This window comes from Myodes glareolus, chromosome 2 (assembly GCF_982192425.1).
Source record: "Myodes glareolus chromosome 2, mMyoGla1.1, whole genome shotgun sequence".
Lineage (NCBI taxonomy): Eukaryota > Metazoa > Chordata > Mammalia > Rodentia > Cricetidae > Myodes > Myodes glareolus.
The window spans coordinates 110,814,154-110,833,006 of NC_142027.1; the positions used below are offsets into that span (position 1 = coordinate 110,814,154).

Sequence of the window (18,853 nt, forward strand, 5' to 3'; positions counted from 1 at the left end):
CCCAGGAATTTTCCTGTCTCTACTCATCAATGCTGACTTTATAAATGTGTGCCTCTGTGCAGGAGTCTTCTTACATGAGTTCTCGGGCTCAAACCTGGGTCTCCAGGGGACTTGGCAAGTGTTTTACCCATGGAACTTTCTCCCTAGCTGACTTTTTTTTGGAGTCACAGGAGATGCCCCTCCCTTCCTGTCCCAAGTGAGAATGTTTGTGGAGTAACCAGGTTCATCTGGAGTTCACCAAATCATGCCTGTAAACGGTGACTGCACCTTTGTTTCCTGACTGCCCAGACCTGAATAATCACAAAGAAGCTATATTAATTACAACATTGCTTGGCCAATGGCTTAGGTGTATTTCTACCTAACTCTTACATCTTAAATTAACCCGTTTATATTAATCTGTATATTGCCACGAGGCTGTGGCTTATCAGTAAGGTACTGGCATTCTTCTCCTTCAGCAGCTACATGGCATCTCCTTGATTCTGCCTACTCTATATATTTCTATTTGAATTTCCTGCCTGGCCTTACTCTGCTAAGTCATTGGTCAAAACAGCTTTGTTCATCAACCAATAAGAGCAACACAAATATAGAAGAACATCCCACATCATCTCCCTTTTCCTGTCTAATTAAAAAGGAAGTTTTTAACTTAACATAGTAAAATTACATATATAGAACAGTTATTAAGCAAGAGTTATAGTTACAATATTTAGTCCATTTACATTTAGCAAATTAAGAAAAATACTCTATCACCTATCCTATCTTTATGAGTCTAAAGTTTATAACTAATTTATCTTTTATCATATCTAAGGAAAACTATATAACTAGTCTTCAACTCCAAAGACCCCAGAAGGATATAATATCACCTAAGTAAACAGGAAGTATATTGTAAGCCTATTTCAAAACTCTAGAATTGACAGAGATATCTTGCTGCCTGAACAGTCACCCAAAGTTGGGGCAAGTCATAGAACTGCAGGAGTTACAAGAAGCTGTGTGGGGCCTCGGGAAGTCATGTGGGTGCCCCTTGGGGTGCCAGCAGGGAACAGCAGAAGAGAAAACTAAGCCAGGCCTGGAATGGAGTCTTGCAAAAAGAAAATTTGAACGACACTGTGGACCAACCTGGAAGTCACATGTAGGACACCTCAGTCAATAAGAGAAGACAACGTGAGCTTCCCAAAGGCCCATGGGATATCTCTCCAGGATAGAAAGGACACATATCAATCAATGAGAAAGGATAAAAATCAACGTATGTGCTCTGACCACAGTGAATTAGAAATTAAGAACAGGAGGAAGTGAAGCAGAACGTGTCAGACGGGGGAACGCAAATCAAATAACACTAGCTCTGAATAGGGTATACTAAGGCTTTTCTTTATTAAAAGGGAAACTCATGGATCACAACAAGGAAATAGGAATGAGGTCGACATCCAGGTGTGGTATGTAGGAAGAAGAGGGTAAGTGGGCGGGACTTTACAAAAAGTAAAGCAGCTTTTTGGTACCCCAAAGCCACACCTCAACCTGGTCTAGCCTCTCAAAGGCCATTGTCTGAAGGAGGTTTCCCATCACCTCCCCCTTTTGTCCAAAAAAGAGAGTTCCAAACCCAATACAAAACTATTAGATATCAAGTATAAAAATTAGAATTACAACAGCATAAACAATATTAAGCAAGGAACATATGCTAAATGTTTCAATAATCATTCTATCCTAAGGAATCTAAGTCTTGTATTAGAAATGGCTTGGCTATATCATAAGAGGAAAGTAACTATGACTATCTAATCTTCAACCCCATCAAAGGGAGGCTGAGAAGGGAGATAATATTACTTGAGTAGGCAGGAAGTGCAATCAGACATCTTCCAATATGTGATGTAGATGACAGAGACAACTGGCTGCCTGGGAAATCACCCAAAGTCTCATTTGCAATGTTGAAGCAACCAACTTTGGTTAAGGCCTAGAGTAACTGACAGACCATTTTCAGATGCAGGAAAAATTTTCAAAACCATCTTACCCTGTCTTGGCAAGGTTTGGCAGTCTTTTCTCTTGTATCCTGCTTGTCCAGTCTGGACACTGTGTATTTTGTCAGTAGTTGAAGCATGGACAGTTCTTTGCCCAAAGGCCAGTTTTGCCAAGAAGAAAAAAAACCAACTCTTCAGTGTTCAACATTCTCTTGGGAGCAGATCAGTACTGACATGTGTCTCATGTCAACAGAACCCTAAGTTAATTAAATGCCATATTCCACAACTCTTTGAAGTGGGTGAAGATTACCTATCTATACAGAATACAAACAGATGTTGAGTACCGAAGAGGCTCCTTATGGAGTTTGTTGGCCATTTGGGCAAGATGCTCTTGTCTGGAGTTGATGTTATGCTGTGTGAGCTGGACATGCGGGACCCACAAAGAGAAGACTGCTGAACTTGCCTTTCTCTTTTTTAAGAGATTTCTCCTTTTCAAATCAAATCTTTATTAATATTGATGGTATCCATCGCTTTTCTTCCCCTATGGAAACAAGAGTGAGACCCCTTCCCCAACATAGCACATCCCCTGGTTTCCATTCTGAGGTCAACACATCCTTGAAATGCACTGACAGATTTAATTCAGAAGTTTTTTTTTCTATTATCTAATGTCTCTCTGTTGATGTTGTTCATTTTTCATTAGCATTAAGAAAATTCAAGGTTAATAAAGCATTATGCAATTGCAATCTATTTCTAGGGGTATTTTCCATCCCTTTTTGTTTGTTTAACATATCCTTTATAGCTCAATTTGATCTTTCTATAACTGCCTGACCAATAGGATTGCTTGTTATACCTGTAATATGCTTCATATTATAATAAGCAAAAAACTATCTCATTTTCATCTGTATTTATTTGTGCAGGTATACCCATAATGGCCATAACTTCTAATAAATGCGTGATTACTGATTCAGCCTTTTCTCAGCTCAAGGCAGTTGCCCATTAAAAACCTGAATAAATATCAATAGTGTGGTATACATATTTTAATTTTTTAAATTCTGTAAAAGTAGAACACATCCATCTGCTAGATTTCATTCCTTTAAGTACCCTTTGGGTTACTTTCTGCAGGTAATTGTATTTGGTTATAGAAAGAGCAAGTAGGACATCTCTTTATAATCTCCTTAGCTTGTTACTATGTAATAGAAAACTCTTTCTTTAAACCTTTGCTATAGACATAATGTTTCTTATGGAATTCTGAGGACTTCAGCATACTTCCAATCAGTAACCAGGCAATTTCTGCATTACTTTGTGTAGAGGACCTGGCAGACGCATATGTGTGTTATGTATATGGGACAAAGCCTATCCCTGACTGTATCTTGAACCTGAATGAATAATGAAGTCAATTCTGTAACATCTGGTATAAATTCAATGGTTTCAATATGCAAGACAACTCCTTCTGCATATTGCAAATCAGTAACTATATTGAGAGGCTCCTTGAAATCCTTTAGTACCATAAGAATATCATATAGTTCTGCCTTTTGGACAGAATTATAAGGGTTTTGTTCCACCTTACTTAAATCTTCTGATTTGTAATATGCCTTTTCTTATTTATTTGTATAAGTACAAAATGTATGTGCTCCAGTTATTGGAGAGTAATGTACAATTCAGGGACAAATCCAAGTAAATCTCTTTATAAAGTTAATTCTATTGCTTTTGGGATAATTGTAATTAATCTCCCCTAAAAAATTATCACAAGCCCTTTGCCATGGTTCATTATTTGCCCATAAGTTTTTAATTTCATCAGTGGTAAAAGGCATTATAATCTCTGCTGGGTCTATACCTGCTAACTGACAAAGTCTCAATTTTCCTTTTATAATTAATTCAGATATCATTTCTACATAAATTTTTAATTTTTTACTTGGTTTATGTGGTAAAAAGATCCATTCTAAGATAATATCTTCTCTTTACATTAAAATTCCTGTAGGGGAAATTCTGGAAGGCAATATGACTTGATTTAATTTTGGTAAGTGATATTTATCCAGAAAGCTGTCCATTTCCTTTAAGTTTACCAACTTTGGGAGTACAGGTTTTTGAAATATGACCTAACGATTCTCTGTATTTCTTCTGTGTCTGTTGTTATGTCCCCCTTTTCATTTCTGATTTTATTAATTTGGATATTCTCTCTCTGCCTTTTGGTTAGTTTGGATAAGGGTTTGTCTATTTTGTTGATTTTCTCGAAGAACCAACTCTTTGTCTCATTGATTCTTTGTATTGTTTTCTTTGTTTCTATTTTTTTTATTTCAGCTCTCAATTTGATTATTTCCTGCTGTCTAGTTCTCTTAGGTGAGTTTGCTTCTTTTTTAAAAAAATTTATTTATTATGTAGACAACATTCCGCCTCCATGTATGCTTTCAGGCCAGAAGAGGGCACCAGATCTCATCATAGATGGCTGTGAGCCACCATGTGGTTGCTGGAATTGAACTCAGGACCTCTGGAAGAGCAGCCAGTGCTCTTAACCTCTGAGCCATCTCTTTATCCCCTGAGTTTGCTTCTTTTTATTCTAAAGCTTTCAAATGTTCTGTTAATTCACTAGTGTGGGATTTTCCCAGCTTCTTTATGTATGTGCTTAGTGCTATGAACTTTCCTCTTAACACTGCTTTTATTGTGTCCCATAAATTTAGGTATGTTGTATGATTATTTTCATTGGATTTTAGAAAGTCTTTAATTTCCCTCTTTATTTTTTCCTTGACACATTGATGATTCAGGTGAGCATTATTTAATTTCCATGTGTTTGTGGGTTTTCTGGAATTAGTATTGCTGTTGACTTCTAGTTTTAAAGCATGGTGATCTGATAAGGTACATTGGGTTATTCCAATTTTTTTCTATTTGTTGAGGTTTGTTTTGTTACCAAACATGTGGTTAATTTTGAGAAGGTTCCATGAGGTGTTGAGAAGAAGGTATATTCTTTTCTGTTTGGATGGAATATTCTATAGATGTCTGTTAAGTCCATTTGAGTTATAACATCTGTTAGTTCTCTTTTTTCTCTGTTCATTTTTTGTCTGATTGACCTGTCCAGTGGTGAGAGGGGAGTGTGGAAGTCTCCCACTTTTAGTGTGTGTGGTTTAATGTATGATTTAAGCTTTAGGAGTGTTTCTTTTACATATGAGGGTGCCCTTGTATTTGGGGCATAGATGTTCAGTATTGAAATTTCCTCTTGATGGATTTTTCCTATGACTAAAGTGAAATGACCTTCTTTGTCTCTTTTGACTGATTTTAGCTTGAAGTCTATGCTGTTAGATATTAGGATAGCTACACCCTATTATTTATTAGGTTCATTTGATTGGTATATTTTTTTCCAACCTTATACTCTGAGCCAATGTCTGTCTTTGAGGTTGAGATGTGTTCTTGTATGCAGAAGGATAGATTCTGTTTTCGTATCCATCTGTTAGCCTGTGCCTTTTTATAGGTGAGTTGAGACCATTTACATTAAGGGATATTAATGACCAGTGATTGCTACCTCCTGTTAATTTAGTTTTCATCATTGGTGATGTTAATTTGTGCATTTTTTCTTCTTTGGAATTTGCTGTTATAAGATCAGCAATTGATTGTGTTTTTGTTGGTGTAGCCATCTTCCTTGGGTTGGAGTTTTCTTTCCAGTATTTTGTGTAGGGCTGGGTTTGTGGCTAGGTATTGGTGAAATCTAGAATTGTCATGGAATATCTTGTTTTGTCCTTCTATGGTGACTGAAATTTTCACTGGGTATAGTAATCTGGGCTGGCATCCATGGTCTCTTAACATCTGCTTAACGCTTGACCATGACCTTCTGGCTTTCATTGTCTCCAATGAGAAGTCAGGCATAATTCTGATAGATCTACCTTTATATGCTACTTGGCCTTTTTGCTTTGCAGCTCTTAATATTCTCTCTTTATTCTATATGTTTAATGTTTTGGTTATTGTGTGACAAGGGGACTTTTTTTGGATCCAGTTTATTTTGTGTTCTGTAAGTTTCTTGTATCTTCACAGGCATGTCTTCCTTTAGGTTGGGAAAGTTTTCTTCTATGATTTTGTTAAATATATCTTCTGTGCTTTTGAGTTGAACTTCTCCTTTTTCTATACTTACTATGCTTATATTTGGCCTTTTCATGGTGTCACATATTTCTTGGCTATTTTGTGTTAAGCTTTTGTTAGATTTAATGTTTTCTTTAACTAATGAGTCTGTTTCCTCTATTTTATCTTCAGGGCTTGAGATTGTCTCTTCCATCTCTTGTGTTCTGCTGTTCATGCTTGCATTTGTGGTTCCTGATTGTTTCCTCATGCTTTCTGTTTCTATAATTCCCTCAGCTTGTGTTTTTTAAATTATCTCTATTTCAGTTTTCAAGTCCTGAATAGTTCCTTTCATATGTTTGATTTCTTTTTCTTAGTTTTCTTTAAGTGATTTGCTGATGTTTTCCAATTTTTTGTTTGTCCTTTCCTCCATTTCTTTCTTTTTTTTTTTTTTAACATTAAAACCCTGGGATGTTTATTGCAAAGGTAAACCCTGATCCTTGAGTTGGGCTTATCGGTAGGATTTCTGGTATCGAGCACGGGCACCAGGACCTCCAAACTTTTTGGATTCACAGCACCGAGGATCAAGCAGGATCCGATCATACTGGATGAGGATATCTTTGATCTCCTTCTTCGAGGCCTCATCCACATACTTTTGGTAATAGGCCACCAGGGCTTTGGAGATAGACTGTCGGATAGCATAAATTTGGGCCACATGACCACCACCCTTCACACGGACCCGGATATCCACACCGGTGAATCGCTCCTTGCCCAGCAGCAGAACAGGCTCCAGTAACTTGTACTGTAGCGTGCGCGGCTCGATCATCTCCAGGGGACGTCCGTTCACCTTGATGAGCCCATTTCCCCGTTTGCAGTGTGCCACGGTTGTGGCTGTCTTCTTGCGTCCGAAGACTTGCACAGACTGCCGTGGCCCTTTGGCCGGCATAGCTGCGAGTATGAACACGAGGTCCTCACCGTGCGGCGCCGCCACCGGAAAAGGCTTTCCTCCATTTCTTTAAGGGAGTTTCTCCATTTCCTTAAGAGTCTCAAACATTCTCTTGAAGTTATTTTTTAGGTCGTTTTCTTCTGCTTCATCCATATTTGGTTGTTCAGGTCTTGCTGTTGTAGAGTCTTTAGGTTTTACTGGTGTTGAGTTGCTCTTTGCGATGTTGCATGTGTTCTTACCTTTTCTGCTCATCTTTCCCTCTAATAGGTGTAGTTGGGGCTGTCTGAGATTCTGTTGAATAATCTTCTAGGTGTCAGTGAATCCAAAGCTCAGATGGTTGTTACTCATGCTATAGTCAGTGTCACAGTTCTAGTTACCCAGTTGGTTACTCCATGTTCCTGGAGATAGCTCAGTGCTCCTGTGCTTTGCTCTGCTCCCTTGGAGTTTGCTGTCTCAGGTCTACTTTGGCCTAGGTTGCCAGCTTTGCCCTGTTTCTGTGTATCCTGGTCTGGATCCCCTCCTGCAGAAGTCCCCGACTTGGAGTTGGACCTGGAAACGTTTCTGGCTCCAGTCTACTGCCTCAGATGTCCCAGGCTTGGGTATGCCCAGACCCGCAGAGGACCTGCTTACTTCCTCAGAGATCCCAGACTCACGCTCGGACCCACAGAGGTTCCAGGTTCCTGCCTATTCCTTTCGATGTCCCGGACCAATGCCTGGACCCACAGAGGTCCTGGCTCAGGCCTACTCCCAGACTCATGCCTGGACCGACCAAGGTCTCTGGTTCCTGACTATTCCCTCGAAGGTCCCAGGTTCACTCCCATCTCTGTATTTTTCAGGAGCAATTTGTAATCCCCATTTAGGCAAAACTTTTTTTTACATCTTCAAACATTCTTTCTAAAGTATCTGCATTTGAATCAGATAGCAAAATATCATCCATGTAATGGTAAATTATAGACTTAGGAAATTGTTTACATATTATTTCCAACGGCTGACTTACAAAGTGTCAGCACAGGGTGAGGCTATTGAGCATTCTGTGTGGGAGGCCGGTACACTGATATTTCCTAGTAGGCTGCGAATTATTATTAGTAGGCACTGTAAAGGTAAATTTTTCTCTGTCCTTTTCTTGTACAAGTATAGTGAAGAAACAGTCTTTTAAATCGATAACTATGGGTGGCCATCCTTTTGGTAATAGAGAAGGCAGAGGAGTTCCAGATTGTAGAGAATTGAATTGTATTCAATTCCCAGAGGTTGAATTACCTTGTTGACAGCTCTCAGATCTGTCACCATTCTCCATTTTCCAGATTTCTTTTTAGCAACAAACACAGGAGAATCCCAAGGGCCTGCTGATTCTTCAGTATGGTCAGCAGCTGGTTGTTTCTGTACCAGCTGTTCCAAAGCCTGCAGTTTGTCTTCTGTTAAAGCCGTTGTTTAACCCATATGCGGTTCTCAGTTAACCATTTTAAAGGTAGGACTGTTAGTACCTCTGAAGGCTTGCTAGTTGCTTTGTATTCTTGTACAGCCTGAAAGGCTGATGACCTTTGTTTATAATACATTACAATATCCTTCCCAGAAAGGTGAGTTTCTGGAACTGCAGGAATGTTAACCTGGGTATTCCATTGCTACAACAGGTCATGATCACATAAATTCACTGCAATATTAGGTTTTTCTTTATTACAAGGGAAACTCACAGATCACAATGAGGAATAGGAACAGGATCCAACATCCAGGTGTGGCGTGCAGGAAGAAGAAGGAGAACGGGCGAGACTGCGGCTTTTTGGTACCCAAAACCACTCCCAACCTGGTTCAGACTCTCAATGGCCGTTGGCTGAAGGAGGCTCCCTATCACCAAAGTATGGGGAATTCTTAGACATATGGAAAGTAAAGAACATCAGTGTTGGACATTTGAATTCAGGTTCTAATAATTGAACAAGCCAGCTCTTGCCTCCTTAATTAAATCCCCAGCCCTACAACGTACCACTAACGTCCAGTAGGTCAAAGGAGAACTGACTCTGCAAAATAGAAAACATTTTAAAAGATGCTTGAAAACAAAATATCATGACTATGGAGTGCAGTCAAAGCAGTACTCAGAAGGAGATGTGTATCTGTGAAGACCAATGTCAGTGAAGCAGCCAAACATGGTGTTACACACATTTGGGATCTCAGCATTCAGGATGCTGAATCTGGAAGATTACAGGTGTGAGGCCTTCTTAGGCTATACAGTGAGACTCTGTCTCAAAAAACAAAAATAAAAACAAGCCAAACTCAAAACAATAATATAAACTTATTCCTTAACACACACACACACACACAGAGAGAGAGAGAGAGAGAGAGAGAGAGAGAGAGAGAGAGAGAGAGAGAGAGAAACATAAACAAGCCGGGTAGTGGTGGTGCATGCCTTTAATCAGGTGGATTTCTGTGAGTTTGAGGCCCACCTGGTCTACAAGAGCGAGTTGAGTTCCAGGACAGACAACAAAGCTATAGAGAAACTCTGTCTTTAAAAACAAAGAAGAAGGAGGAGGAGGAAGGAGGAGGAAGGAAGGAAGGAAAGGAAGGAAGGAAGGAAGGAAGGAAGGAAGGAAGGAAGGAAGGAAGGAAGGAAGGAAGGAAGACGGGCTGGAAGGATGAGTTGGCAGCTAAGAGCACTTTCGGGTCTTCTGGAAGACCCAAGTGTACCAGGTGTGGTTTCCTGCACCCACATTAATCGACTCACAAACCACTAAACTCCAGTCCCAGGGGGTCCGTCTCACTCAAGAACTTTTGCATAGGGTGTGCGTGCATGTGTGCACACACACACCACACACAGACACAGACAGAGAGATACTCACATACACTTAATTCTAAAACCTAAATCTCTTTAAAAAGAGTAAGTGCCTGAGTGCACTGTGGAAGGTATTTGCATAACTAATTAAATCATGAGGGTTCTGACCCAATGAATGGATTACTTAAGAGAATTAAAAGCATTTATTCCAACTAAAAGATGTGCAGAATAATGCACAGGAATTATGGCTGCCTTCATCCATTATTTTTTATCGCTGTTACAGAACACTAGAGACAAGGGAATTGATGGCTAAGAAGGTTTATTTTTGCTCAGGTTCAGAAGCGAGAGATCATCAGGGAGTGGTGCCAGTGAACACTGATCTCCTTACGAGGGACCAGAGTGGGCCATTGTTGGCACCTCTGGGGCACTGGCTTCTTTATTTCCACAGTCCGATGCTCACAAGGTTCCTATTTCCCTGTGATTGTCAACTGTCTGATTTTGGCAAGAGCACCGTACTCTAGATGGTCATGTTCTGTAATGCCTTCTGCTGCTGGCCAAGGTCATTGTCCTCTATGCTTTCCAGAGAAGCTGCCTCCACCCACAGTGTCTAGGCAGCCTGTAGTCTGCTCTGACTTCCTCTGTCTCCTGCAAGAGTGTCTTCAGTCTTGACATTTTTCTGTTTGTTCTTTTTGGTGTGTGTGGGGGGGGGTCTCACTGTGTTGCCCTGAGTGACCTAGAACTCTCTACCTAGACCAGGCTGACCTTGAACCCACAGGGATTGATCTGCCCGTGTGTCCAGAGTGCTGGGGTTAAAGGTGTGTGGCACCACACTCTGCAGATGATGGCTGTACATAGGTAACTATTGACGTGACAGAATCTGGAATCATCTGGGAGCTGGGCTTTTGGGTGTGCCTGTGGGGAATGGTTTTGATTATGCTAACTCAAGCGAGAAGACCCATCTTTCATTTAAAAAATGATCTATTATATTATTTATTTGTGTGGATGTGGAGTGAGGATGGAGTATATGTGCCAAGGTGCACGTGTATGGAGGTCAGAGGGCAGCCTGTGGGAGTCAGTCCTCTGCTTCCGCCACGTAGGCCCTAGTGATGGAACTCAGGCCATCAGGCTTGGCAGCCCCCAATTATCCTGGTGGCTCAGGAAAGCCATCTTCACTGTGGAGGGCGCTGGCTGGGATTCTGGATGCATACGTAGAGAAAGCGAGCTGAGCACCAGCATCCATCCCTCGTTGCTTCCTGACTCGGAGTGGGGTGTGAGCAGCTGCCTCAGGCTCCTCACCCGTTATCTCCCTGCCACGATGCGCTATGCCTTCTACAGTGAGCTAAAACAAAAACTCCTCTCTTTTAAGTGGCTTTTGGCCAAATTGGAATATTTATTTCCATAGGAAATAATTCAACACAAATATGTACACACACACACACACACACACACACACAGAGGGAGCCGTGGTAGACTTTTGTAACCAGAGTTACAGGTTAGGCTTCTGCACTTATCCCAGCATGCCAATTACGGAGAAGGATAACGGTGAAAATCAGAGCAAGGTTAGCCTTCACGTATTTATGTTTGTATGTATCCCGTGTGAGTTTGCCTATGTGTGTGCATTCGTGTGGAAGCCAGAGGGCAATTTTGTGTCGTTCCTCCACCACTATCCACCTTAAAAAACAAAAGATTTATTTTTATGTTTGTATCTGTGCACATGAGTGCTGTGCCTTTGAGGCCACAAGAGGGCATCAGATCTCCTGGAAGCTGGAGTGACAGGTGTTTGTGAGCCACCTGATGTGGGCGCTGGAAACTGAACCCTGGTCCTCTGGAAGAGCATTGAGTACGCTTAACCCCTGAGCTGTCTCTCCAGCTCCATCATCCCCCTTAATTATTTTTTTTCCTTTTTGGTTATGTATTGTGGTTGTGTGTGTGTGTGTGTCTGTGTGTGTGTGTCTGTGTGTGTGTGTATCTGTGTGTGATAATGGAGGGCAGATGACAACTTTCAGGAGTAACTTCTCTCCTTCCATCAAATGGGTCCAAGGGATGGAGCGTCTATTATCGGGCTTGGTGGCAAGCTCCTTCACTGAGCTATGGAGGTCAGAGAACAATTTTCTGGACTTGGCTTGCCCCTTCTACCATGTGGGGGACCCAGGGATCGAACTCTGTTCACCGCGCTCTCCAGCAGATACCACTGTGCTATCTCACCAGCATATTTTCCTAGAATCCAGTCCCTACTTCCAGCTGGTCGTCTGACGCCATTGACATTCAAGGAGGGTCTCCCCACTTCGGCCAGCCCTCTCGAGTCTCTCACAGACACACCACAGGTCCACCTCGCCAGTCTCCTAGGTGATTCTAAATCGTCTAGTTGACAATGAAGAGTCACCATCATGATTCTACAATGCTTGTATTCAAGTAACACCCCCTAAGGCATCTAATGTCCCCAAATTACCAGAGTAGCGCTGCTGGCAGCCTTATTACTACATTGTTATCCACTTTCTATTTTTGCTAATAATGTTATCGATCTCTTTCTGTGCCGATGGAAACAGTAACTGGGCTAGTCAATTTCAACCAAGGTAAGATTTAAAGACTGGGTAGTTGGGGCTGGTTTCTGTGGTTAAGAGAACTGGCTGCTCTTTCGGAGGAGCCAGGTTTAATTCTCAGATGGAGGCTCACAACCACCTGTAACTCTACTTCCAGGCAATCCTGATGCCTTATTCTGGCCTCCACAGGCACTGCATGCATGTGATGTACACACAAGCAGGCAGAACATACATAGAAAATTTAAATATATATTTAAAAAGAACATTTCTAATCTTAATAAAAAGGCTTATTGGGCTGGAGATGTGAGCTACATATATATACTTGGCTCCGTGGCACGTACCTGGAATCCCAGCACTCGGGTGGTAGAGGTGGGAGGGTCGGAAGTCCAAGGCCATCCTTGGCTACACACTAAGTTCAAGACTAGCCTAGGTTACATGAGACTCTGCCTCAAAAAAAAAAAAAAGACTTGAGATAATTAAATTTAAAATCATGTTCTTGAGCTGGTCAAGTCATTCCCTTCTTTAATCCCAGCACTCGGGAGGCAGATGCAGGAGCATCTGTGTGAGTTTGGGGCCAGCCTGGTCTACATAGCATTTCAAGACTACAGTGAGAGATCCCATCACAAAAAGTTTATGCTTTTTTTTAAAAATCATATTCTTTGCTGGCAAGAGGCTCGTGTTTCTCTGCAATTGATGACAGCGACTAATTATGGGCTGGGAGAATCCTACTCTGACTTGGTGCAGATCAAGTGTAGGTCAATGCATCTCATGACTTCCAGAGAAACGGTCTTCAGATTTTCTTCCAACCACAACTTCTACATGTCTCGCTTCTGCCGCTTCTTCCCGTAACGGGGATTTAGACGATATTTCTACTGAAAGTAGATTCCTAGCTTGGATCTTCAGACGCCCGATGTAACTGAAGCACAGGGCGGGACCTCCAAACCCTTAGCTCCCTGTCTGTACTCTCTCGAACTACGTTACACGTTGGATCAGGATTCAATTTGACGTTGCACAGACACACACCATGTGTTTAAGCAGCAGTCACTTACGGTCAGTCATTCCCTGGGACCAGGGCTGGAGGTCAGTGTGTGCAGGGCTCGCTTAGGAAGCACAAAGCCCTGGGTTCCACCCCCAGCCCCACATAAACCAGCTGGGGTGGTGCGGCTGTGATCCCACAGTAGGGAGCTGGAGGCTGGAGTTCGAGGTCATCCTTGGCTACAGAGGGAATTGGGGACTAGTCTGGGTGAGCTATAAGAGGTTGCTTTAGTCTCTCTGTTCCCCTAAAAAACAAGAAGCAAAACCCTGGTGAGACAGGCTGGTTATCCCAAAGTTTGTCCAATCTCTCCGTCCTTTTTAGGCTGAAGGAATGAAGAGGAGAGAAACTGAGACAGTCATCTGGCTTAACAGAGACAACACAGTCAAGACTGTCAATCATTAGTTTTTGCAAAATTATGTTCGGGACCATCAGTGTAGTGTCTGGGAGGCTCCCACCATGACCCCCAAACAAATGTGGAGCCAGGCAGTGCTCCCAAATCACCCCATTTTGTTCTGGTAACATCTCCCCTTCCCTGGTCATCTCTCCTCTCCAATCAGTTGATCGTTCATATTCTAGGAACCTGAAGCCCACAGAAGTCTCTCCCTTGCACTGTCAAGGCTAGACTGGAGAGGTCATCAGCCAGGGCTGGGAAAATGGCTCAGTCAGAAAAGAGCCTGTCTTGCAAGCATGAGACCCTGCATTTGATCCCCCCCCAGAACTGATATTAAAATGCTGGGTATTAGCAGGATATGGTGGTGCACGCCTTTAATCCCAGCACTTGGGAGGCAGAGGCAGGTGGCTCTCTGTGAGTTCGAGGTCAGCGAGTTCCAGGAGACCCTGTGTCAAAACAAACAAACAAAAAACACCACAGCAAAATCTGAGTAAGGTGGCAGGCACTTGTAATTCCAGAGCTGAGAGGCAGAGACAGGGAAATCCCTAAATCTGACTTATCAGCCAGCTTAGGCTAATTGCTGAGTTCCAGGAACCTTGTAAAGAAAAGAAAAGAAAAGAAAAGAAAAGAAAAGAAAAGAGAAGAGAAGAGAAGAGAAGAGAGAAGAGAAGAGAAGAGAAGAGAAAAGAAAAGAAAAGAAAAAGAAAGAGAAGATGAATGGACCTAAGATATGACACCTGTGTTTCTCTCTGGCTGCTACATGCTCACATACACATGTGCACACACACGCATCTGAACACATCCTCACCTGCACCCAACGGAACATTTGCACACACATGCAGGATAAATCAGACCATGTGTTGACCAAGACTGCTAGGGCTGGGAAGATGGTGACTTGCTGAAATGGTTATCAGTGTTAAGAGCCTGTGTTTGGGTCCCTCGAGTCTGTGTAGCCCATGACTGTGACCCTTGACCTCCTGTGGTAAGGTGGGAGACAGACATAGAAGAATCCTTGGAAACTCCCAGGCCAGCTAGTGCACACCAAAAAGCAACAGGAGACCTTGCCTCAAACAAAGTAGAAGGTGAGGAACAAAACCCCAGGTGACCCCTTGACCTCCACATGTGTGATTGTGCTTGCACAAAACACACCAAAGGTAAAAAGACGGTGTGACTATGCTTGTTTCTTGCCTCCTGATTTTGTCCCTTCTCCATAAAACCCCCGAAGTTCCCTATACTCGCCACTATTCAACCCTCAGGTTGTCTGAGGTGAATGAATGGACCTGACCCATTGGGACACCTAGAGCCAGGCTCTCAGACCCTCACTGGGAGATTCTACGCAGGTGCTGTGAAACCGAGTTACATCCCGAGTCCTATTTCTTAATATTAATGCTTTTGTTTTGTTTTTGTTTTTTTGAGACAGGGTTTCTCTGTAGCTTTGGAGTCTGTCCTAGAACTAGCTCTGTAGACCAGGCTGACCTCAAACTCACAGAGATCCGCCCATCTCTGTCTCCCGAGTGATGGGATTAAAGGCATGCGTATCAATGAAAGCCAGGCATGGTGGTGCGGTGTGTGTGTGTGGGGGGGGGGGTGTATTCATGGATAGCTGCAGAGACCAGAAGAGGGCGTCAGAACCCCTGGAGCTGGAGTTACAGGTGGTTGTGAGCTGTCTGCCATGAATGCTGGAAACTGAACGTGGCTCCTCTGAGGAGTGGTAAGTGTTCTTAGCACCTATCCCTCCAGCTCCTCCTTTCCCCTTCTACTGATTTTGGCTGTTTCTTTAGGCACGCTGCTTGCACATGTATCTGTGTACGAGTCTTTCTAATGAACTATTAGAGACTGTCCTCTTATATTGCATTCATTGACTTATTTTGTGTGCACGTGTATGGGCTGTGTGTCATTGCACATGTGTGGAGGTCAGAGGACAGCCTTCAAGAACTGGTTCCCTCCTGCCTTGTGTGTTCCAGGGATTGAACTCAGATCATCAGGAGTGGCAGCAAGCACCATACCTCCTGGGCAAATTTGCCAGCCCCAATCCCTCATTATGATTGTGTGTCTTTCCCTATCCATTTCTCTTTCTCCCTCCAGTATATTTTTTGGGGTACGTGTGTGTGCCTCAGGTATCCTTCCTCAAATGCTGTCTACTTTGTTATTTTTAAAAATTCTCCATCTTCCTTCTTTTCTTTCTTTTTATTATTTTGTATTTGTTTGGAGATGGGATTGTTTGCATGGCCCAAGTTCGTCAGTCAGGCTAGGCTGGCTGGACATTGAGTCACAGGGATCTGCTGACTCTGCCTCCTCAGCACAAGAACTTCACGTTGGTACCCCATGCCCTGCTGTTCATGTGGGTTTGGGGATATGTCTATACCTATATCTAAAATAAGAGTTTTTGATAATATATTTTGATCATGGCATCCTCGTCCCCCAACGTCTCCCAAATCCTCCCCATCTTCCCATGCACCCAGCTCCATGCCTTCTTTTTTAAATTTTTTAATTGATTTTTATTGACCTCTATATTTTTCTCTGCTCCCCTTCCTGCCTCTTCCCTCCCCTGTTCAACCCTCTCCCAAGGTCCCCATGTTCCCAGTTTACTCAGGAGATCTTGTCTTTTTCTACTTCCCATGTAGATTAGATCTATGTAAGTCTCTCTTAGAGTCCTCATTGTTGTCTAAGTTCTTTGGGATTGTGATTTGTAAGCTGGCTTTCTTTGCTTTATGTTCCAAAACCACCTATGAGTGAATACATGTGATGACTGTCTTTCTGTGTCTGCTTCATGCCTTCTTAAGCTCTCTCTTTGGAAAACAGACAGGGAGGGAGGGAGGGAGGGAGAGAGAGAGAGAGAGAGAGAGAGAGAGAGAGAGAGAGAGAGGAAAGCAAACCATAACTTACAAAAACCAAAAGCAGAACAAAATCAAGAGGAAGCACAAGAAACACACATACCCCAAACCTATAAAAACCCCAAACCGGAAACCATAATACACAAGCCAAAGTGCATTAAGACAAAAGATACCCAAACAAGGTTAAACGAACAGAAAGTCTACAAAACACCACTGAGTTCACTTCGTGTTGGCCGCTACTGCTGGCCTGCCCTCGACAGTGGGCAGTACACCCAGTGAGGGTCCTTTGGAGAGAACTAATTTTTCCTTGTGTCTTTGTATTTCAAACACATCTTTTATAAACAGTTTATAGCACAGCCTTGCAGTCTGACAACTCATGCCTTTAAAAAATTTATACCTTAACAGATTCAATGCAATGCCCATCAAAATCCCAGCAAAATTCTTCAAAGATCTCGAAAGAATGGTACTCAACTTCATATGGAAAAATAAAAAACCCAGGATAGCTAAAACAATCCTGTACAATAAAAGAATTTCTGAAGGCATCACAATCCCTGACTTCAAACTCTACCACAGAGCTATAGTACTGAAAACAGCCTGGTACTGGCATAAGAACAAACAGGAGGACCAATGGAACTGAATAGAAGACACCTAGGATATCAACCCACACATCTTTGAACACCTGATTTTTGACAAAAAAGCAAAAAATAACAAATGAAAAAAAGCATATTTAACAAATGGTGCTGACATAACTGGATATCAATATGTAGAAAAATGAAAATAGATCCATATCACCATGCACAAAACTCAAGTCCAAATAGATCAAAGACCTCAACGTAAAACCAGTCACACTGAACCTTATAGAAGAAAAAAGTGGGAAGTACACTTGAATGCATGGGCACAGGGAACCACTTCCTAAATAGAACCCCAGCAGAACAGACACTGAGAGAAACAATTAATAAATGGGACCTCCTGAAACTTAAAAGCTTCTGTAAAACAAAGGACATGGTCAACAAGCCAAAACAACAGCCTGCAGAATGAGAAAAGATCTTCACTAACCCTACATCAGACAGAGGGTTGATGTCCAAATATACAAAGAACTCAAGAAATTGGTCACCAAAAGAACACATAATCCAATTTAAAAAAAAATGAAGTACAGACCTAAACAGAGAGCTCTCAACAGAGGAATCTAAAATGGCTGAAAGGCACTTCAGGAAATGTTCAACATCCTTAGTCATCAGAGAAATGCAAATCAAAGCAACTCTGAGATTCCATCTTACACTTGGAAGAATGGCCAAGATCAAAAACACTGATGACAATTTATGCTGGAGAGGTTGTGGGAAAAAGGGAACATTTCTGCATTGCTGGTGGAAACATAAGATGGTACAATCCCTTTGGATGTCAGTGTGGCAATTTCTCAGAAAATTAGGAAACAACCTTCCTCAAGACCCAGTAATACCACTTTTGGGTATATATCCAAAGGATGCTCAATCATGCCTCAAGGACACATGCTCAACTATGTTCATAGCAGCTTTGTTTGTCATAGCCAGAACCTGGAATCAACCTAAATACCCCTCGATCAAAGAATGGATAAGAAAAATACATTTACACAATGGAGTACTACACAGCAGAAAAACATAACGACAGCTTGAATTTTGCAGGAAAATGGATGGAACTAGAAAACATTATTTTGAGTGAGGTAACCCAGACACAGAAAGACAATTATCACATGTACTCACTCATAGGTGGTTTTGAAACATAAAGCAAAGAAAGCCAGCCTACAAACCACAATCCCAGAGAACTTAGACAACAATGAGAACCCTAAGAGAGACTCACATAGATCTGATCTACATGGGAAGTAGAAAAAGACAAGATCTCCTGAGTAAATTGGGAGCATGGGGATTTTGGGGGAGGGCTGAAGGAGGGAGGGGAGAGGCAGGGAGGGGAGCAGAGAAAAATGTAAAGCTCAATAAATGTCAACTAAAAATATACATACAGAAAAAAGTTATACTTTATTATTTTTATTGTGTGGTGGGGAGGGACACATCCTTTGGGAGGTCAGGGGTCAGCAGGAGTCAGTTCTCTCCTTCCATCATGTGTGTCCCTGGGTTCAATTCAGGTCGTCAGGCTTGGCAGCAAACACTTTTATTTGCTTAACCATCTTGATAGCCCAATTTATACTTCTAAATATATATACATATAGACAAATGTATGTATACATATATACACATCATATACATATAGACATGTGCATATGTCTGTCTAGTTGTTGGAGAATTTTGCACTATGTGATTTTATCATACTTGCATTTTGTACCCTAACCCTTCCCAGACCCACCCCTCGCCTCTTCCCACCTAACTTGCATTTTAT

General features: G+C 42.0%; 1 pseudogene; it reads right to left on the minus strand.

Moving 5' to 3' along the window:
- Positions 1 to 6,439: 6,439 nt before the first annotated feature.
- Positions 6,440 to 6,974, minus strand: LOC125400202 (small ribosomal subunit protein uS9 pseudogene; annotated as a pseudogene).
- Between the last annotated feature and the right edge of the window lie 11,879 nt (positions 6,975 to 18,853).